We start from the raw sequence: 22947 nt of genomic DNA, 5'->3' as shown, positions 1-22947 counted from the left end.
CCCGCGTCTCAGGTACTTACTCTCTCTACCACACTCACACTGTATACTAGGGAGGCCACTCGGCCCATCTGGTCCCTGCCCAAGTTTCATTTCCATATCAGTATATGCCGTTCCCCTTTCACTCTCCCTGAGATTACAGGTTGCAACTAGTCACCACTCTGTGGGATAGGAGATTTCCCTTGAATTTCATAAAATCACAGAATCTATAACATATTACCGATGCTTTGGCCCAGAATGTTGTGCCGACCATGTAATTTACTCCAGAAACAGCCTAGAATTACCCTACCGCATAGCCACCTATTTTCCTAAGCTCCATGTACCTATCTAAAAGTCTCTTAAAAGTTCCTATTGTATCCGCCTCTACCACCGTCGCTGGCAGTGCATTCCACACACACACCACTGCTTAAAAAAATTAGCTCTGACATCTCCTCTGTACCTACTTCCAAGCAGCATAAATCTATGCCCCCTCGTGTTTCAGCCTGGGAAAAAGCCTCTGACTATCACACGACCAATGCCTCTCATCATCTTATCCACCTGCATGAATTCCCTGCATGATTGTCTCCGGGCTGAACAAGACGATGAGCTCACTGTGGTTGTGACGTTGTTCAGGGCTCCGGACGAAGTTGGTTAAACTCCTTCTTCGCCGCTCTTTTCAACGTTTTGGGTCATTTTCACCAATTTTAAAGGACTGTGCCTCAGACAGCTGGGTTGTTGCAATTGTTACGTACCAGCAGCAATAGATCACTAATGGAGTCTGGTTCGATGTGAAAACCACTATCTTTATTAGTATCTACTCCAAATATAAAAGATTAAACGAAATGAACAGAAGTTAACAGTGTAATGCGTATATATAGCTCCCAAACTATCAAGCTTGGGAAACAATGCTTAATGTCTCCAGATGGTAACGTGGAAAAGTTTAGTAATCCACGGAATAAGTGAGTGAAAGGAGAGATTTGTAAATCCACACGATCATGTAGAGAGAAGGCAATTACGAAGAATTCCACACACATTCCACGCTGGGTAAACAAAATAACAGTCGCCGATGATCTTATCCGTCGATTAGTTCCGAATTCCACTTAGAAATATCACCAGGTGACAGTGACAGGAATATCGTTTCCAAGTGGTTACCACAGAACACTCGGATTCCAGGTAAGGGCCAACAAAAGAGATACCACAGGATACTCCAGCAAATCCACACATATGGATGATACGAAGTGACAGTCACACATCCGTTGTGCACTGCGTGCCGATAATCCACCCGATCTTCTGGGCGTGGAAGAGCTCCAACCTTAGAAGTGGCAAGCTGAAGTTCCAACAGCTTGTGCCTGTGTGTGCTGTCTCGTCCTCTCTCTCTCTCTCTCTCTCTCTCTCTCTCTCTCCTGCTCTCCTCTCTCTCTCTCTCCTCTCTCTCCTGTCTCTCCTCTCTCTCTCTCGCTCTCTCTCTCTCTCTCTCTCTCGCTCTCTCTCTCTCTCTCTCTGTCTCTCTCTCTCTCTCTCTCTCTGTCTCTCTGTCTCTCTCTCTCTCCTCTCTCTCTCTCTCTCTCTCTCTCTCTCTCTCTCTCTCTCTCTCTCTCTCTCTCTCTCTCTCTCTCCTGTCTCTCTCTCTCTCTCTCTCTCTCTCTCTCTCTCTCTCTCTCTCTCCTCTTCTCTCTCTCTCTCTTCTCTCTGTCTCTCTCTCTCTCTCGTCTCTCTGTCTCTCTCTCTCTCTCCTCTCTCCTCTCTCTCTCTCTCTCTCTCTCTCTCTCTCCTGTCTCTCCTCTCTCTCTCTCTCTCTCTCTCTCTCTCACTCTCTCTCTCTCTCTCTGTCTCTCTCTCTCTCTCTCTCTCTGTCTCTCTGTCTCCCTGTCTCTCTCTCTCTCTCTCGCTGCCGCAGTGTGTGACTGACGTTACAGTCCGCCTCACTCAGGCACTTAAAGCGACATTCACAGTGAACGAATCTGCGGTCTCGCAACACAATGCTCCACTAAATTCTGACAGCAGACTAGCGAGTGAAACTTCGAGTCAGAAACCAAAGTGTTGCCAGCCTGAGTCAGGGCTTTGGGGCTCCAGAGAGAGATGGGGTCTAGAGTTTAAGAGGAGGAGGAATCAAACCAGCAGGATGTGGCTACAAAAGAAAGATCAGAAACATTTGGAAACTGGTTGACCTAAAGAAATGTGGTTAATTTCTGCAAAACTCTGGTGGAAATCAACAGATCCGGAAGCAAATGTGGAGATAGGCCGCGCCGCTTCTGCACGCTTAGGCTGTGTACTACGCTGCTTAGTTGCTGCTTGAACTACAGAGTTCCTCCAGCATTGTGTGTGTGTGCGCCGCTGTATTCCCAGCAACTGCAGAATCTCCTGTGTTTTATAACTGCATTTTTCTTTGGCATATGATACACTTTGATATTGAGAATATTGTTTATGGGAGCCGCTTTCTGCGTTAAAACAGCTGCAGAATTTTCTATACACACACGAAAAAAATGAGGTATGTATATTGAAACAGTGCCTGCAGAAATCTTTAATGGCAGTATGATTACCCATAAGGCAGTGCATTTAAAATTTCGCTTTCTCTGAAGCACCGAACAAATGCGCAAGCGTCAGGGTTGACGACGTCCCCAAGTATCACGCATGCGCACAGTGCACAGAAGGCCTTGCAAATACCGAGTGCAGGTAAGAGCGATCCTCTACGTTTTTAAATAAACAGCGACTGAGGACGATTCCTGTGAAATCCGGACACCGTTACCCGCAATCCCGGGACAGTCCTGCTCAATCTCCTCTCTCTCAGCCCCACGATCCGTACACGGGCCCCGGGGAGCTTCCGGCTGATGAGGGAATGGGAACCGATGGATCTCTCAGACAGAGTTGAGCTCCAGCTATCTAAATGCAAGGATCAGGAACTCGGAGAAAAATCTTTTACATCACCAGTTGAGAAAATCAGCTTTGTTCTTTCCTCAATCACAAACAAGAGAACATCTGCAGATGCTGGATTGCATCTGGATTGCTGGCAACATAAATTGCTGGATGAACTCAGCTTTAGTACACTTTTCCATAGATGCTGCCCGGCCTGCTGAGTTCCTCCAGCATTTTGTATGTGTTCTTGTTGTGGACTTTTCTACCGGTGAGAATATGTTTTGTCCCATTCTCTTTGGATACATAATGATATCAAACACCTTTGTCCTGGGCAACAAGTAACTTTCACATCACAAATGTGCCGGACTCCAATGAGACAGACTACTGCCCTTCCCTTCATATTCATTGGCTTTACCATCACTGTAAGTCACATGGGGGAGACTTCAGGGAAAATATTTATGTAGAATACAGAAACTGGTGATACCTGTGTGCATTGTTGGTGATGAAAAATTGCTGGAGAATTTGCAAGGTGGAAGAAGTGGAGTTATATTTGGAAATCTGACTTTTTAAACATAATTTAGCAAGCAAACCACATATGGACAGTATGCAAAAGTTTTGTTGAGAAAATCCTTCATTTCCGGTTACAAGCCTGCTACATAGGTTGTGTGAGAGTGCAGATGAACTAGACTGGACCCAGAGGAGATCAAAGTTCCTATTGACAGTGATTTGCTAGCTCATAAGATGAATACCTCTCTGTATAAAACTCACTGTGCACATATTGTCACTGGCAACAAAATGCACAGTACAAGATTTATGTGCACACTGGTTATTCCAAATTAGAGGAGATATTAGAGGGAAGGAGGGGAGACATCCAGTGTCCCTGATGCCTTCACAGACAAGATGTGCATCCAGCTGCAGCTTGTAACCCTGCACTTTAAGGTGTTGGAACTTAAGGTAGATGAATTCCACATCATCCGGCAGTTGGATGTGGTGATGGATGTGACATGAAGTGAGGTGAGTTGCACCTAAGGTGCAGGGCACAGGAAACTGTGTGAGAGTCAGGAAGGGGAATGTGGTTAAATGGTCATCATTGAATAATCTTATGGCCATCCCCCACAACAACAGGTAGACCACTTTAGAAAGTGTTGTGGGGAGAATTAACTGGCAGAGGAAAATCAAAGGGGTGATAGGGGATTCGTTAGTTAGGGGGACAGAACAAAAGGCGACTAATATTTTAGGCTTGCTAGATGTAGCGTGGTGTGGGGGGGGGGGGGGCAATATGATTAAAATAAGTTGTAGGGGGAATGAGAGCCAGAATGACAGAACAGATAGTGGAGAGGGTGAATCGAATTGAATTGACTTTATTACATAAATACTTCATAAACATGAGAGGGAGAAAACTACATTACATCTCCTTCTAAATCTGCAATGTGTAATTTATAGTAATTTATAATGGATAGTTTGTACATAGGACAGTCAATATAACATCGAAATGCAATTGTATCTGCATGAATTAATCAGTTTGATGACCTGGTGGAAGTTGACGTCCCTGGGCCTGTTGGTCCTTTTGCTGTGATACCGTTTCCTGGATGGTAGCAGCACGAACAGTTTGTGGTTGTGGTGAATTTGGCTCCCAATATCCTTTGGGCCCTTTTTACACACGTGTCTGTGTAAATGTATTGAATGGCAGAAAGTTCAGAACTACGGATGCGCTGGGCTGTCCACACCACTCTCTGCAGGTTCCTGTGATTAAGGGAAGTACAGTTCCCATACCAGGCAGTGATGCAGCCAGTCAGGGTGCTCTCAATTGTTTCCCTGTAGAAAATTCCTAGGATTTCGCCCCATCCCGAACTTCTTCAGCCATCTGAGGTGGAAGAGGTGCTGCTGTGCTCTTTTCACAACACAGCCGGTATGTACAGACAATCTGAGATGCCTGGTGATGTTTATGCTGAGGAACTTAAAGCTGTTCACCTTCTCAACCCCAGATCCAATGATGTCAGTATCAACCGCAGATCCAATGATATCAGCCTGTCTCCATTCCTCCTGTCGTCCACAATCAGCTCCTTTGTTTTGGTGACAGTGCGGGAGAGTTTGTTTTCTTGACACCAGTCAGAATAATTGCTGGCAGAGTCAGCAATGAAATGGTTGAGCATGGTGCGATGAATGTGCTGAGCTGTGTATGTCACAATGCAAGAAGCCTCGTAAGAAAGCCAGATGAGCTCAGGACAGGGGATTGTGATATTGTAGCCATTATTGGGACTTGTTTACACCCAACAGTCTGAGGAATTTAGAGGAACAAATTTGTAGAGAGATCACAGACAATGCCAAGGAACAAAGGATAATTCAGTAAGTGATTTTAACTTTCCATATATTGACTGGGACTCCCATACTGTAAAAGGACTAGATGGAGTAAAGTTTGTCAAATGTGCCCTTAGTACGTAGAATTCCCGACGTAGAAGTGTGCAATAAGCTGTTAGGAAATGATCCAGGGCTGCTGACAGAATTTAGTAAACATCATACCATGAGATTCAAAGTAAAGATGGAAAAAGAGAGGTCTGGACCACGGGTTGAGATTCTAAATTGGAGAACGGTCAATTTTGATGGTATCAGAAAGGATCTGACAAGTGTGGTTTGGGACAGGCTGTTTCCTGGCAACGGAGTATTTGTAAGTGGGAGGCCTTCAGAAGTGAAATTTTGAGGATATAGAGCTTGCATGTGCCAGCCAAAGTAAAAGTTGAAAGGTAACTGGTCCAGGGAACCTTGATTTTCAAGAGAAATTGAAGCCCCGGATATTTTGTTCCTCTAAAAGCCTCAGAATGTTGGGTGCTACTGAGATCCATTAATGACTACAAATCACAATTCCACGCACTGAGCTCATCTGACTTTTTTGTTGTCATCTTCTGTTAGGTTCTAAAAGCTTCCAAATAGTTTTTGCTCTTTTGTTTGCCCTCTGTTTGACTTTTATGTTGGCTCTGGCTTCTCATTCCAGCCACTGTTGTGTCCTCAATTTTTACAGTTCTTTGGGATATATTGATCACTCAGCTCTTGCTTGCATTTGCCCTATCTATACTCTCATGGTATTCTATACTTCTAACAAGTCGTCAGTCCAATGTATAATTTCTTAGTGTATGTTTGGAGCCTTTTTTAGGTGCATATGATGATGAGGGGCATTGATCGTGTGGATAACCAGAGGTTTTTTTCCCAGGGCTGAAATGGTTAACACGAGGGGGCATAGTTTTAAGGTGCTTGGAAATAGAAACCGAGGCAATGTCAGGGGTAAGGTTTTTTTTTTACACAGATAGTGGTCGGTGAGTGGAATGTATGCCAGCAGTGGTTGTCAAAGCAGATACAATAGGGTCTTTTAACAGCCTCTTGGATAGGTACATGGAGCATAGAAAAATAGAGGGCTGTGCGCTAGGGAAATTCTAGGCAGTTTCTAGAGTAGGTTACATGGTCGGCACAGGATTGTGGGCCAAAGAGCCTATAATGTGCTGTAGATATCTCTGTTCTATGTGAAGGAGCAAAGCAACTTTGGTTATTCGCCGATCCTCTATTACCACCCCCGTCACTAAAGATGACTTAATTATCTCTGCTAGGGCCCCTACAATTTCTGCTCTTGCCTCCCACATGGTCTGAGGGAGCTCCTTGCCATACCCTGGAGATTTATCCACCCTAATCTGCCTCAGGATGGGAACCACCTCCTCTACTTTAGTGTGTACAGGGTCCACGATGTTAATGCGGCTTTTCCACACTTCCATTGACTTTGTATCCCATTTGCTGAGTAAACAGAGATGAAAGAAAATGAGGATCTCCCTCTCTGCTTTGTTTCCACACATGGATTGCCACACTGGTCTTCCAGAGGACCAACTTTCTCCCTTGCAATACTTTTGCTCTTAATCTATCGCTAGAATCCCTTAGGATTATCCTTCATCTTTTCTGTGAGGGCAACCTCAGAATCAGAATCAGACTTTAATCGCCAAGTACCTGTACACACACAAGGAATTTACTTCCAGCAGATGTTGCCTCTCTGCTCATAACAATAATAATGATAAATATAAATGAAAATATAGATTATACATACAAGTAGTGCAATCCAAGTAATAGTTAGCCGACAGTTAGCTGGCAGTCAACTGTTCAGCAAAGTGACCGCAGTAAGGAAAAAACTTCTCCAGTGCTTATTAGTCTTAGTCCGGAGGGATCTGAGGTGCCTTCCAGACGGAAGCAGTTCAAACAGTCCGTGCGCAGGATGGAAGGAGTCCTTTATGATGTTCCCCACCCTCTTCTTCAACCTGGAAGAGTACAGGTCCACAATAGAGGGCAGGGAGGCTCCAATGATGCGCTCGGCATCTTCCTTTAGCCATCCTGATTTATTTCTTATAGCACAGAACACTAGAGGGGAATTCTAGGCAGATTCTAGAGAAAGTTACATGGCTGTCACAACATCTTAGGCTGAATGGCCTGGAATATGCTGTAGATTTCTATGTTGAACAGCCAATTAACTTCTCTTCCTTAACCTGTGCAGGGTCCATGATTTTAATGCGGCTTTTCCACACTCCCATAGAATCTTTGTCCATCTCCTGAGTAAATAGAGATGAAAGATTATTTAAGATCTCCCCCATCTGCTTTGGTTCCACACGTGGATTGCCATTCTGGTCTTCCAGAGGACCAACTTTGTGTCTTGAAATCCTTTTGCTCTTAATCTATCTCTAGAATCGCTGAGGATTATCCTTCATCTTTTCTATGACGGCAACCTCATGCCTTCTTTTAGCCATCCTGATTTATCTCTTATGTGTTCTCTTGCATTTCTTATACTCCATAAGAAGCTGCCTGTCGATCCGTGTTATGCAATTCCATTTTGTGCTTCACCAGGGTCTCAATATCTCTTGCAAACCAAAGTTCCCTACATTTTCTATCTTTACCTTTTATTCTGGCAAGGAGATACCCGCTTTGTACTTTCAAAATTTTGCTTTGAAGGCCTCTCATTTACCAGGCACACCTTTGCCATAAGGCAGCCTGTCCCAATCCACAGTTGCCAGATTCTAGTGTTGATTCCGGGTGTTGATCATGTCCTGAACACATCTGCTTTTCCTACGCTGCTCCTTGTATTGAAATATACAGGGCTCAGCATATTCACTGCACCATGCTCAACGCTTTCATTCCTGACTTTGAGGACTGAACAACATCTGTCTCCACAACCTCTCCACTACCTGTTCTGTTATTCAGGCTCCCATTCCCCCTGCAACTTTGGTTTAACCCTCCTTACCCCCACCTCCCACCATGCAGATCTATCACCCCTTTGGCTTTCCTCTCCCAGATCAATAAAAAGGAGGTGCATACCAGGTACAGGCAGATAGGAACAAATGGGGTACTTATGAAATACAGGAAATTCAAGTGAACACATATGGAAGAAATAAAAGAAGGCATGAGGTTGCCCCAGCAGACAAGGTGAAGGAGAATCCTCAGGGATTCTGCAGATATGTTAAGAGCAAAAAGATTGCAAGGGAAAAAAATTAATCCTCTGCAGGATCAGAATGATAATCCATATGAGGAGACAAAATCGATGTGGGAGATTTATTTTGCATCCGTATTGACTCAGGAGATGGACACAGAGTCTGTAGAAGTGAGGCAAAGCAGCATCAACTTCATGGACCCTGTACAGATTACAGAGGTGGAGGGTTTTGCTGTCTTCAGGTAAATTAGTGTGGATCAATCCCCAGGGCCTGATAAGTTGTTCCCTTGGATCCTGCGGAGGACAAGTGCTAAAACTGTACGGGCACAAGCACAGATATTTAAATAATCTTAAGTGGCAGGTGAGGTACTGGAGGATCGGAGGACAGTCGATATTGTTCTGCTGTTCAAGGAAGGCTCTAAAAATAAACTGAGAAATTGTACATTGGTGAGCTTGACATCAGTAGTGGGAAAGGTCTTGGAATGTTATGTGCAGGAACACGATATATAAGTATTTGGATAGATGTGGACTGATTAAGGATAGACAGCATGGCTTTGTGCATAATAGGTCATGTCTAACCAATCTTACAGAGTCTCTCGAGGAAGTTATCAGGAAAGTGGGTGAAGGCAAGGCAGTGGATGTTGTCTAAATGGACTTTAGCAGGGCACTTGACAAAGTCTCATATGGGAGTTTGGTCAAGAAGGTTCAGTCACTTAGCATTCAAGATGAGATAGCAAATTGAATGAGACACCGTCTTTGGGAGAGGCCAGAGTGTGATAGCAGATGGTTGCCTCTCTGACTGGAACCTGCAACTAGTGGTTGCCACAGGGATCAGTGCTGGATCTGATGTTGTTTGTCATCTATATCAGTAATCTGGATGATAGTGTGGTTAACTGGATCATCAGATTTGTGGATGACACCAAGATTGGTGGTGTAGTGGACAGTGAGGAAGACTATCATGGCTTGCAGTGTGATCTGGACCAGCTGAGAAAATGGTTTGAAAAAGGGAAAATGGAATTTAATGCAGACCAGTGTGAGTTATTGCACTTTGGTATGACCTACCAAGGGAGGTCTTTCACAGTTACTGGCTGGGCACGGAGGAGTGTTGTAGAAGAAAGGGACCTGGGAGTACAGGTCCTTAATTAACTGAAATTGGTATCACAGTCAGATAGAGACGGAAAAAAAGATTTCAGCCCAATGGCCTTCATGAACCAAAGTACTGACAACAATAGATGGATTTTATGTTCACTTGTAGAAGACATTGGTGAGGCCTAATTTAGAGTATTGTGTGTAGTTTTGGTCACCTGCCTACAGGAAAGCTGTAAAAGAGGTTCAGAGAGTTCAGAGAAAATTCACAAGGATGTTGCCAGGTCTGGAGGTCTTGGGTTATAAGGAAAGATTGAACAGGTCCAGACTTTATTCCTTGGAATGTAGAAGATTGAGGTGAGATTTGATTGTGATAGAGGGGCATAGATAGAGTAAATGCAAGCTGGCTTTCTCCACTGAGATTGGGTGGGACTACAACCAGAGGCCATGGGTTCAGGGTGAAAGGTGAAATGTTATGTGGAACATGAGGGAAACGTCTTCACACAGACAGTCATCTGGGTGTGGAATGAGCAGCCAGCATGACTGGTGCATGCGAGATCGATTTCAACATTTAAGAGGTTTGTGTAGGTACCTGGATGGTAAGGGTATGGGAGTGGGCAATTTAAATAGTTTGGCATAAACTAGATGGCCCAATGTGCCTGTTTCTGTGTTGTAATTTTCTATGACTGTGACAAGAACCTGAAATAATACAAAAATTCACTCTAAATCCTTTTTAACAGACGTGCAGACCAACCGTTCATCTCAGCAGGAATTTTTTATGTGGTGTTAAAACTGTGGCATGTTAAGTTAATAATACATAAAAGAAAATCCCAGTTGCACGTCAAGAAAGACTATTTGTGTGAGACTGTTTCAGTTACTGTGGGGCCAGGCACCCATGCAGCTCAGCAGGAGGAGGGAATAATACCAATGGAGAGAGTCAAACTGAGCGTAGGTTCAAATTGGAGATGGCCAAAAGCCCCATTCTTATAGAGACAGGAAGAGCATCAGAGAATTGATGGTCATTCCAGATACCAGCACTCTGCCCAGTCAGGAGATGATATCTCTGTCCAGCTTGTTTTGAACCTCACTGTAACAGTGTGATACCAGATCAAACCTTGGCAACTCAAGTAATCTCATCTGAAATGTTGTCCTACACCCATTGATGGATTTTGCAAATCTTTTTACAGGTTAAATACAAGAAGGAATTTGTCTCCAGGAAGCTCAAACATGACATGCCAGTTTTGCTCTCTCTGTCTAGATATTTAAGAAGTGGAGCAAGGGATCCAATCGACCATTCTTCATGCTCAGACAGTGGGGACAGATTCACTCGGTTAACTGACCAACTGGCATGTCCATCATTTTACACAGGAGAAAGGCCATTCACCTTCTCAGACAGTGGGAATGGATTCACTCGGTCATTTCAACTGAAGGTACATTAGCAAGTTCACACTGGGCAAGGCCATTCACCTGTTCTGTGGGTGAGAAAGGATTCACTCAGTTTTCCCACCTGTGGACACACCAGTCAGTTCACACCAGGCAGAAGCTGGTCATCTGCTGAATTTCTGGGAAAGGATTCACTCAGTCATCTGACTTAATGGCTCACCAGGGAGTTCACATCAGGGAGCGGCCATTCACTTGCTCAGTCTGTGGGAAGAGATTCATTAAATCATCCCACCTGCTGAGTCATCAGCGAGTTCACACTGGGGAGAAGCCGTTCACCTGCTCAGAATGTGGGAAGAGATTCTCTGAGTTATCCAACCTACAGAATCATCAGCGAGTTCACACTGGGGAGAAGCCATTCACCTGCTCAGAATGTGGGAAGGGATTCACTCAGTCATCCCACCTGCAGAGACACCAGCGAGTTCATACTGGGGAGAAGCCGTTCACCTGCTCAGACTGTGGGAAGAGCTTCACTCACTTATGCAACCTACAGAATCATCAGCCAGTTCACACTGGGGAGAGGCCATTCACCTGCTCAGAATGTGGGAAGGGATTTACTCAGTCATCCAGCCTACTGAGTCATCAGCGAGTTCACACAGGGGAGAGGCCCTTCACCTGCTCAGAATGTGGGAAGGGATTCACTCAGTCATCCCATCTGAAGGTTCATCAGCGAGTTCACACTGGGGAGAAGCCATTCATCTGCTCAGTCTGTGGAAAGGGATTCACTGATTCATCCACCCGGCAGAAACATCAGCGAGTTCACACTGGGGAGAAGTCGTTCACCTGCTCAGAATGTGGGAAGGGATTCACGGATTCATCCTGCCTACTGGTACATCAGCGAGTTCACACTAGGGAGAAGCCGTTCACCTGCTCAGAATGTGGGAAGGGATTCACTCAGTCATCCCACCTGCAGAGACATCAGCGAGTTCACACTGGGGAGAAGCCATTCAAATGCTCAGAATGTGGGAAGAGATTCACTCAATCTTCCACCCTACAGGCACACCAGCGAATTCACACTGGGGAGAAGCCATTCACTTGCTCAGTCTGTGGGAAACAATTCACTCTGTCATTCCAACTACTGAAACACCAGCGAGTTCACACAGGGGAACGGCCGTTCGCCTGCTCAAAATGTGGGAAGAGATTCCCTGGATCATCCAACCTACAGAGACATCAGCAAGTTCACACTGGGGAGAAGCCGTTCACTTGCTCAGTCTGTGGGAAGGGATTCACTCAGTCGTCCCAACTACTGGCTCACCAGTCAATTCACAATGGGGAGTGGCCATAGTTATGAATCCCTGGGTTTCGTTTGCTGTGGGCTGTCATTTTAAGAGAGAGCGAGAGAGATTAAGAAGGTGAATCAGTCTGACTTGCAGCTTGTTTACATTGCTCGCAGCTTGTTTCCTTTTAACCAAGGACACAGACAATCAGAGTCAGACGGAGACGAAGGAGGAAAAATGGAAGGATCGAAACCAGGGAACTAGAGGCCAAGGGTCACTGTTTGGAACTTTCCTATGCCCACAAGGGTGGGTTAATTATCGATTCACCATACATCGTATGTGTAGTTGTCACCGCGTTTGATCCATAGGAGTGGATCTGATTTGGGGTGTCCTATGAAGACCACAGATGTGTTAACCCTTCCCTGGGTGTGGTGTGGTAATTCACTTGAAGACGATACCGCTTGTGACAAGTCACTTTCGGTGATAAATCTTATGAGGGTTTGGAATGACGACAAATAAAATCGACAGCGACTGTTGTGTGGTTTTACCACCATGGAACCTGTGGAATTCAACATAATTGCCTTCTCTCAACATTTACCCTGGATTACAAATATCTCTCTCATCACCTGAACTTTCATACTTTGCTATCTCAAGAATCCAAGCCTTGTTTCTCCAGAGCTCAATAGTTTGGGAGTTTTATTTAAACACATATATACACATAACATTATTAACTTTTGTTTATCTTGCATAAGTTACTATATTACAAGTAGATTCTAATAAAGATAGTTTTAACATTAAAAACAGACTCCAGGTATAGTCTATTGCTGCTGGTTCGTTTCTAAAACATTATGATTCGTAACAAAATTGGGGCCTGCATCCAGTATATGAACAGATTTGGGGGCGTATTCATTAATTATCAATTTCATCCCTTTTCATTTATTTGTGTGTGGAAAATCAGCAGCAATGGATGCCGATAGCTGTCTGGAAGCACCAACCTCTGAGGCATTAGAGGATGCCAGAAAGATTGAGTTGTTGAGCCTTGCTAGAAGGTTAAAACTTGCTGAGGTGAAATTGACAATGAGGAGGGCACAGATGCAGAGGGTAATAGCTGAACATTATGAATTTGAGGGTGTGTTTAAAGTGGAGGAGTTGGAGGTGTTTCCTGAAAGTAAACCTAGTGAGCTTGAGCTCCAGTACAAGTGAGAAAAATTAAACTGGAGGCTGCGGAAAGGCAGAGGCAGTTTGAGGCTAGAGAAAAAACAGAGAAGAGGCAGAAAAATAGAGGGAGGAAACAGAAAGACAGAGGCTGTTTGAGCTGGAAAAGATAAAGAGGTTGCAGCAAAGGAGTCCAGCGTTTTTCTATGGTGATAAATTTGAGGCCAGTTGGGAAGTTAAATTGGTCCCTCCATTTGCCGAGGCAGAGATTGATAAATACTTTCAGCATTTTGAGAAGGTTGCTCAGAGTTTAAAGTGGCCAGAAGGGGTTTGGCTTATTCTCTTACAAAGTGTAATTCAGGGGAAGGCTCAGCAAGCCTATTCTGCTTTGACAGTTGATGAAGCAGCTGATTATGACATAGTGAAACAGGCTGTGCTCAAAGCTACGAGTTTGTCCCAGAATCATACAGGCAAAAGTTTAGAAATTTGAGGAAATCCGTGAACCAGACTTTTATGGAATTTGCTTATGAGAAGATAGTGTGTTTTGACCGCTGGTGCACATATAAAAATGTGAATGATGATTTTAACAGCTTGAAAGAGTTGGCTTTAATTGAAGAATTCAAAAGGTGCGTCCCTGATGACATAAAGACATATTTAGATAGAAAGGATGCTGCCACTTTGCAGGAGTCTGGGAAACAGTTGAAGGAGAAATATTCTGGTCTTACTTGTTACTATTGTAAGAAAGCTGGACATGTGATGGCTGATTGTTCTGTCCTGAAGATGAAAAAGGAAAAGGAGGCAGTCCCAAATGCCCGTGGTCAGTATGTTGAAGCACCTATAAATCCGTAGGGTCCTGAACATTCTATTGAGGCTCATTTGAGGTCTGAGAGGTCTGACCAAGTTAAGAAGGGATTAGATCATTTTATGTCAGATGGGTTTATATTAGTAAAGGAAGGGTCAACCCCGGTAACAGTGAACATTTTTTGAGTTACTGGGGCTTCTCAGTCACTTATATCAGACAGTGTTCTAAAGTTTGGTGATGATTCTAACACTGGTGAGGTAAATCTTATTAAAGTCATTGGCGGCGACATGGTTTCCGTGCCATTGCACAAGGTAACTTTACTGTCAGGGTTGGTTTCAGGACCTGTTAAGATCAGATTATGCTCCAGTTTACCGGTGGAAGATATTAGTTTGCTGTTAGGGAATGACCTGGCAGATTGTAAAGTTGTTCCTGCAGTGCAGTTGACAACTAACCCAACCACTGACGACCCACAGATGGATTTTAACATTTATCCTTCCTGCACAGGAACTCGAAGTATGGCTAAAATGTCTGCCGACGCAGACGAGCTAACAGCAGAACAGAACCGAGACCCTGAGATTGAAGCTTTAAAAGTAACAGCTCTCTCAGATGATGAGAATAAGAAAGTGCCAGTTGGATTTTATCTCAAGGATGGAGTGATAATGAGGAAGTGGAGGCCACCTGCTATACCAGCGAGTGAGGAATGGGCAATTGTTCACCAAGTTGTAGTTCCTAAAGTTTATAGGGCTGAAATTTTAACTTTGGCCCACAGTATACCCTTAGGTGGCCATTTTGGAGTGAATAAAACGGTAAACAGGATTACGAAATAATTCTACTGGCCTAATCTGTGGAAAGATGTTACGAGCTTTTGCAGAACCTGTCACACTTGTCAAGTTGTGGGTAAACCTAATCAGGTCACCCCAGTGCCCCACTGTGGTCTATACCTGCATTCGGTGAACCCTTTTCAAAATTTATAGTGGATTGTGTTGACCCATTGCCAAAGACTAAAGCTGGCCATCAATATCTGCTAACTATTATGTGTACTGCATCCGGATTCCCAGAGGCAATACCTCTCAGAAATGTTAAAGCTAAAACTGTGGTGAAGGCTCTTACCAAGTTTTCTACATTTTCTGGTTTGCCTAAAGAAATCCAGTCTGATCAAGGACGTGATTTTACATCTGGATTATTCCAGCAGGTAGTTTATCAGCAGGGAGCTGAACAAATTGCAACATCTGCATACCATCCAGAATCACAAGGGGCTTTAGAAAAATTTCATTCTACCCTCAAAACAATGATTATGACATTAAAATGTTGAAAATGGAAAAGACTGGGATGAAGGTATATATTTGTTTTTGTTTGCAGTAAGAGAGTCGGTACAGAGATCACTGGGCTTTAGTCCATTTGAACTTGTATTTGGTCAGAGAGTGAGGGGACCTTTGACCTTGTTAAAGGAACAGTGGATTGATGGGGATGTACATGTTAACTTGTTAGACTATGTTTTGAAGTTCAGAAATAAACTACATCAAGCCTGTAGTCTATTGAGACAAAAGCTAAAGATTTCTCAAAACAAAATGACGTGTTGGTTTGATAAGCGGGCTTGCAAAAGAAAATACCGGGTGGGGGATAAGGTGCTTACCTCCTCTCCAATGTTGACGAATCCACTTCAGGCGAAATTCAACAGACCGTATGAAATAGTCTCTCAAATTAATGATGTGAATTATGTTATTAAAACGCCCGACTGACATAAACTAACACAGTTGGTACACATAAATATGATAAAGCCTAATTTTGACAAGCAGGCACCGTCTGTGAGTGTTGTTGTCAAAACATATGAATCTGGTAACCCTGAGAATGAAACAATTGACTCATCTGAGACTTTTCACAAGCCAAACATTGTCCCAGTTAGGCTAATGAACTCGGTTTTTCTGGAAAACATTGATAACAAGTTGGCTCATCTGCAGCAAAAGCAACAACAGCTGAAAGAATTAATTCTGAAGTTTAAGGATTTATTTCCCGATGTTCCCAAGCAAACCGCGGTTGCAGTACATGACGTAGATATTGGTCAAGCCAAACCGATTAAACAACACCCATATTGCATGATATGTAAATTGGCTGAGCAAGTGTTGTAAGTGGGGATACAGATTCGATATGTCTCAGAAGCAAGGACTTTGGACAGAAAATGATTTTATTTACAGAAGGCAAACGTGGGAAAACGGCAACAGAAGCAACACGCACAATTTACGGCTGTCGTGGGGAAAGTCCGTTCGGCAATAAAGCACTCACGGACAATTACTAACGAACGTGGGAAAATCGCCTGGGAAAAAAGTGCACGCGCATAACACCCGCACACACAAGCGAAAATTCTATACGATATCCGCCAGCCCTTGACCCTGTGCAGGCACAGCTCTGTGTTATTAAAGAGAGTAATCAACGCTCCCAACCCTATTCAATGCACAGCTCACTGACAATTTCTCCAGCGCCGTTCCACGGTTCTCAGCCTGGAGTGAAGCAGGGTGGTCTCTCGGAGATGGCAAAGGGAAAGCACACGCGGCACCCTTTATAGTGCACAGGGATGGAGAGTCCAGCCCAGGTAATTTATAGAGCGGCCAAAGGCTCCGTGCCAGCAGAGTTAAGCAGATTACAAAGGCCAATTGCTCGAGGCCAAGTACAAGGCTAATTAAAGGGGCCAATGGTGAGGTGTGTATTTGGCAGGTGGTGTGCCTTGACCAGGTAGTGGGTAGGTTTGTCACGTGACAGTCACAACCCCTCCAATACAGTCTACCCCTCGGATCCACGCCACTCGCCAAGCATTACATGTAACAGAGTGAGAAGGAAAGTGCTATATCTTAATGGAAGTCTTACACTTAACTATTTCTAAGGTAAACGCTATATGTGACTGTCCAGAACTAAAGAAAGGCAGACGTGCTCGGAATGGTTTGGCAAGCAGAGCATAACATGCACACAGCGATGATAACGAGAGGTAAAACGTAGAGAGAAGGCAATCACGCCGAATTCCACGGTGGTAATTAATAAATATCAGTGGTGGAAGATCCTCCGCCGAGCCGTTCCAAAGCCACACACGAATTACCACCAGAGTGATCTGTCACAGGGATGCCGTCTTCAAGGAGTTACCACATCACTCACCCAGGCAGGGGGTAACTTCGAGTGGCCCCACAGGACATTCCCAGATCCACTCCTTTGGACTATACGGAGTGACAGCCACACATCCGAAGTGCACCGGATCGATGATCACCCCACCCTTGTGGGTGTAGCAGAGTTCCAAATCCCCAGCCTCGACAAGCTGGAACTGCTGCCTTTTCCAGGTTCGCTCCTCTCTCTCTCTCTTCTTCCGACTCCTGACCGCGACTGTCTGTGTCCTTGTTTTCAAGGTAAACAAGCTGCGAGTCGGTCAGTGAACAACATCATAGTCCTGCCTCACTGAAGCGCTCTGTTAAAATGACAGTCCACAGTGAACGAAACCTGCGGGTCCGTAACGGTGCATTGATGGGCGAGGAGGGGTTAAACCTTGATTGGCAGGTGACGTGCCTTCCGACCGGGCAGTGGGCAGTGATGTCACGTGACAGTCACGACCCCTCCGATACACTGGGTTAGGCAAAGTTCTCTCAAACCGTTCAGTCTCTGTGTAATCCCGACATAAAAACAATTAACCCTGTCTTTCTCTCCAGGCGACCAAGAATGCTCGGAGACGGCTTTCCTCCAGCAGCTGGTTCTCACAGCGCCAGTGCCTGGATCCCAGCTCAGAGTAGATGAGGAAGAATGTCCTTAACTCCTGGTGGAGTCATCGGGCGCCGTCATGACAAGCTTTTGTACCGATCTCTCTGGTGATTGCTCATGGCGTTTCTGTGCCATTCTCCAGTTTTATTTTTACAGGGTCGAGTTGCCAGCTCGACGCTCAACCCAGCACGGATGGAAAGCGTGCAAGGGAGCCGGCTGGCCTTGAACTAGTGACCCTTCGCTCCGGAGTCCGGCGCTGATGCCACGACGCCACCAGTCGGCCCCGCCTCGGAGTGCCGAGGGGCAAATTCCATCCACACAAGGTGATGGTTCGAAGACGGCATTTGCCACATTCAGGTTGCCATCGCGGGGGAGCTGTACGCTAGAGAGACATAGAGGCGGTCTATTCGGGAATCTCCCCCTCTAGACCTTCTGGAGAAGGCTCCAGAGTCAGGAAGTAGATACCGCCAGGCGTCCACCAAGTCAAAGGAGCCGACTAACTCCTTCAGCTTCTTTGCCGATGCTGTGTCGCGCTGGAGACTGCAGAGGTTCCCCACCTCGAAGGTACATTTGAAGGCCCCAACCCCAGGATCGATGGAGCTCAGTAGAGTGGACTGCTGACGGAATAGGGAATAGGTGCGTCAGCATCACCCCGCCCCTCAAGGCAGACACGTTGTTGAAATGCAGAGGTACAGCAGCCAGGCGCACGGCCAGATGGGGCAGGCGGCCGGGCTCGACATCTCCAGCTTTAACCATTTCCGGCTGGAAGGTCGAGGACAACAGGATCGTCACCCCGCTAGAGATGGAGCTGAGGAGGCTCATGTAGACCCCTCCTTGCCACTCCAGTAGCCAAGCGGACTCGACCCCCGGGATGGTATGGGTTCCCTACAGGAAATTCACCGCGTATCTCCCATCCCTGAAGACTGCGAAATTGTTTTCTCTGCGGAGAGAACCATTGCTACCATTGACATTTAGACCAGCTGCAGTGAGCTTCATGTTGGGAGTTTACTAGGCCTCAGCAACAATACCCTTCCCGGTGAGAGCGGAGGCGCCCTCAACCACACTATCCTGAGAAGAAGCACGAATGATCTTTGCTTTCCGGGCCCGAGTGGTGCCAACGCCACCCTGTGACCCACCGTCTCCCGAAGGAGCGAGGCTGCTTCCCACTGTGATGTCCCTCACCAGGTCATCCAGAAAGGATTTCAGCTGCCGTCTGTCATTTCCCCGATACAGCATTCCTCTTCCCCTTCCCCTTCCGTCCGAGGATGACACGCAGAGATTTCACCAGCCTCGGCATGCTAGACCAACGAAGCGAGGCTAGTTTAGGCCGGTGCTTTGCACCCACAGAGGTGAGAATGAACTCTCTGATTTGCTCTACAGGTATCAACAGGGATTTCTCAGCAGGGGTGAGGATGTCCATTGTCTCACTATCAAAGAAGTCTGCCTCCAACCCCTCACTGCAGACAGATTCCCCATCTTCCTCCTCGTGTGTTCTGGAAGGTAGCTGCACTTGTAACCCAGACTGCGCAGCGGGTACCTCACTCTAACCTTCCCGCTCCCCCGTCGCGTCAGTCTTATCCACAGTTACAACAATGGAGGGATAATCCCCAATAACTCCCTGCGAGCCATAATTTCATGGCGCCGGCCTGCAGAGTATATCACCCTCCCCAGGAGGCAGGTACGAGGTGGACTCCAGCAACGGAGGTCCTAGGGATCCACTGGCAGCCTGCTGAGAGTGAAAGAGCCTGGTCTCCTCTCTGTTTACATTATTCAATACCTTTGCTTACTACTAACTGCTAAGTTCTGGGTGCAGGGCTCCAGGACAGTGTGGAATGAGCTTTATCCTGTGGGTTGGAGTGGAGGGAGATTCTCTTAATATCTGACCCTGTGACAGTCTGATGAGACTCTGTGGAGGGAGCTCTATAAGACGGTCTGACTCTTTGAGCGTGTGATGAAACGGTGTGGAGCGTGCTTCACTCTGTGTCTGATCCGGGGAGTGGAGGTTGTTGCGATGTGGAAGGAGATTCCCTCCGTGTATAATCGGGGGACTGTGTGATGGGATGATGTGAAGGGAGCTACAGTCTCTGTCTGACCACGTGACTGTGTGATGTGACGTTGCAGAAGGAGGCTCGCTCTGTGTCTGACCCTGTAACTGTGTGATGTGACGTTGTGGAAGGAGGCTCGCTCTGTGCCTGACCCTGTGACTGTGTGATGTGACGTTGTGGAAGGAGGCTCGCTCTGTGTCTGACCCTGTGACTGTGTGATGTGACGTTGTGGATGGAGGCTCGCTCTGTGCCTGACCCTGTGACTGTGTGATGTGACGTTGTGGAAGGAGGCTCGCTCTGTGTCTGACCCTGTGACTGTGTGATGTGACGTTGTGGATGGAGGCTCGCTCTGTGTCAGACCCTGTGACTGTGTGATGTGACGTTGTAGAAGGAGGCTCGCTCTGTGTCAGACCCTGTGACTGTGTGATGTGACGTTGTGGAAGGAGGCTCGCTCTGTGTCTGACCCCGTGACTATGTGATGTGACGTTGTAGAAGGAGGCTCGCTCTGTGTCTGACCCCGTGACTGTGTGATGTGACGTTGTGGATGGAGGCTCGCTCTGTGTCTGACCCTGTGACTGTGTGATGTGACGTTGTGGATGGAGGCTCGCTCTGTGCCTGACCCTGTGACTGTGTGATGTGACGTTGTAGAAGGAGGCTCGCTCTGTGTCTGACCCTGTGACTGTGTGATGTGACGTTGTAGAAGGAGGCTCGCTCTGTATCTGACCCTGTGACTGTGTGATGTGACGTTGTGGAAGGAGGCTCGCTCTGTGTCTGACCCCGTGACTATGTGATGTGACGTTGTGGAAGGAGGTTCGCTGTGTGTCTGACCCTGTGACTATGTGATGTGACGTTGTGGAAGGAGGCTCGCTCTGTGTCTGACCCCGTGACTGTGTGATGTGACGTTGTGGAAGGAGGCTTGCTCTGTGTCTGACACAGGAATTTTGTAATGGTAGAGGCCGAAGTGATATATTCTCAATATCCGGCCATGGGAGTGGTTGGTGTGGAGGGAATTCTCTGTGTCTGTCCCCGTGAGTGTGTGATCCTGCAGTGTGGAGCGAGATTTACGCTGTGTCTGATCCTTGGAGTGGATGATGGGACGGGTTAAAGAGAGCTTCATTCTGTGTGTGATCCATGGGCTGTGTGTAGCGAATTCCACTCTGTGTCGAATCCTTGGAGTATGTGATGGGACGGGTTAAAGGGAGCTTCATGCTGTGTCTGATCCGTAGACTGTGTGATGTGATGATGCAGAGGGAGCTTCTGTGTTTTAACCCTCGGAGCGTGTGACGGTACATGGCGGAGGAAGCTGCACTCTGTTTCTGACCTCGGGAACGTTTGATTGCTCTTTGTGGAGAGTGTTTTGGTCTGTATCAGGAATGATTGATGGAAGATATGGAGGGAGCTTCACCCTGTGTCTGATCTAGGGATGGACGGTGTGGTGGGAGATTCTCTCAAAGTCTGACACTGTCACTGTGTGATGTAACGTTTTGGAGGGAGCGTCACTCTGTGTCTGACGCAGGACGTTTGTCATGATACAGCCTGGAGAGAGATTTTCCCAGTGTCTGATCCTGGGAGTGTAACATGGAAAGGTGTGGAGGGAATTCTCTGTGTCTGTGCCTCTAAGTGTGATGACAGCATGTGAAAGGAGATTCATTTTGTGTCTAATCCAGGGATTCTGAAATGGGACGGACTTGACGGAGATTCACTCTGCGTCTGAGCTGGGGTGCGTGTGATGGGACGGTGTGGAGGGAGCTTCACTCTCGCTCAGATCCGGGGAGTGTGAGGTAAGGTGTTGCGATGGGAGATTCACTCTTCTCAGCCAGTGAGTGTGTGATGTGATGATGAGGAGGGATCTTCACTCTGTGTTTGATTCAGGAATATTGCAATTCAACACCCCGGAGTGAGATTGATGGGACGAGGCAGACAGAGCTGCAGTCTGAGTCTGACACCCCATGTTGATTGCTTCTGTTCCATTCTCTATTTTGTGACCTTTGTGGACACAGGTCAGATATTATACAGTATATGAGCTTCCAAGCTCTTTTATCATTTTTGTCCGTGAGAGCAAGGAGAGCGCGCAGGAAAGTGGGGGCCAGGATAGTGCACGTATCTGGAGTGCGAGGAGGCGGTGGTCAGCCTGGATGGTGATGGGGAGTGAGGATATCCTGGGGAGCAGACACCATCAGACTGATGTCCCTCAGCCTGGAGCTGAGACGCTGCTGTACCAGTGTGAGGAGCTCAGACCTGTTATTACTGCAGTTCACTGGGTGCGGGGGCGAGGGGTGCGATCAGCAACCCCAGGTCACTGTTTCTCCTCCAATGAGACTCAAGTCCGACTGCAAGACAGGAAGTTACAGCGGTTTATTGATTTCATTATGACAAATGTAAATTAAACAATGTGTGAGCTGCTGACGTGCGGGAATAAATAAGCTGCTCCCGACTCACTCACAGTCACACACAATTAACTGACTGGCGACAACGATTGATCGGTTGAATAATCAGTCCCGTTTCTCACCGTCATCCTGCATCGGGGAACCGATGATTAAAAAATCACACTTCAGAGCTGAGTCCGAGATCGCTGTAGATTCAGTCACTGCCAAGGTATTTTGCAATTTGAAATCATCCCGTAGGCGGGGATGTTCACACATTCAGATGTTCACACGAACACTGTCAGTCCAGGTCTGGGTACTTGCAGAGATCTCAGTTTCTTCTCCCCGGTCTCACTGAACCGGTTCCTCACTAGCCTGAAACAGATGGAAGATTTAAGAAGAAATAAACAGATTGCACAATAGTGGCAGTAAAATATCATCAGAGAACCAGAATATCACCAGAATATCCGCTGATATTTTATCACTTTGAACATTAACACACTCACTCGATCCATGTTAGACTCGGGAGTGTCAGTACGAGGTGGCGGAGAGCGGGGACACATCGGTCTGTAAGATAGTTCAATCCCAGGTTCAGCTCCGTCAGTGATGGTTTAGAACTAAGAGCGGAGACGAGATCCTCTGCACCAGAATCAGTGAGACCGACATTACTCAGCCTGGAGAAGAGATCTAGTGAGTGTGAAGGACACAGAGATACAGCAGACGGTACGAATCCCCAGTGTTTATCAGTAACACAATTACTGATCACATTAATGTTCAGTGTCAGACACCCAGTTACTGTAAACACAATCTCCCACAGTCTGGTACTTAC

This window comes from Hypanus sabinus, unplaced genomic scaffold (assembly GCF_030144855.1).
Source record: "Hypanus sabinus isolate sHypSab1 unplaced genomic scaffold, sHypSab1.hap1 scaffold_370, whole genome shotgun sequence".
Taxonomy (NCBI): Eukaryota; Metazoa; Chordata; class Chondrichthyes; order Myliobatiformes; family Dasyatidae; genus Hypanus; species Hypanus sabinus.
The sequence above is the reverse complement of the archived record's forward strand: the minus strand, read 5'-3'. Positions refer to the sequence as shown.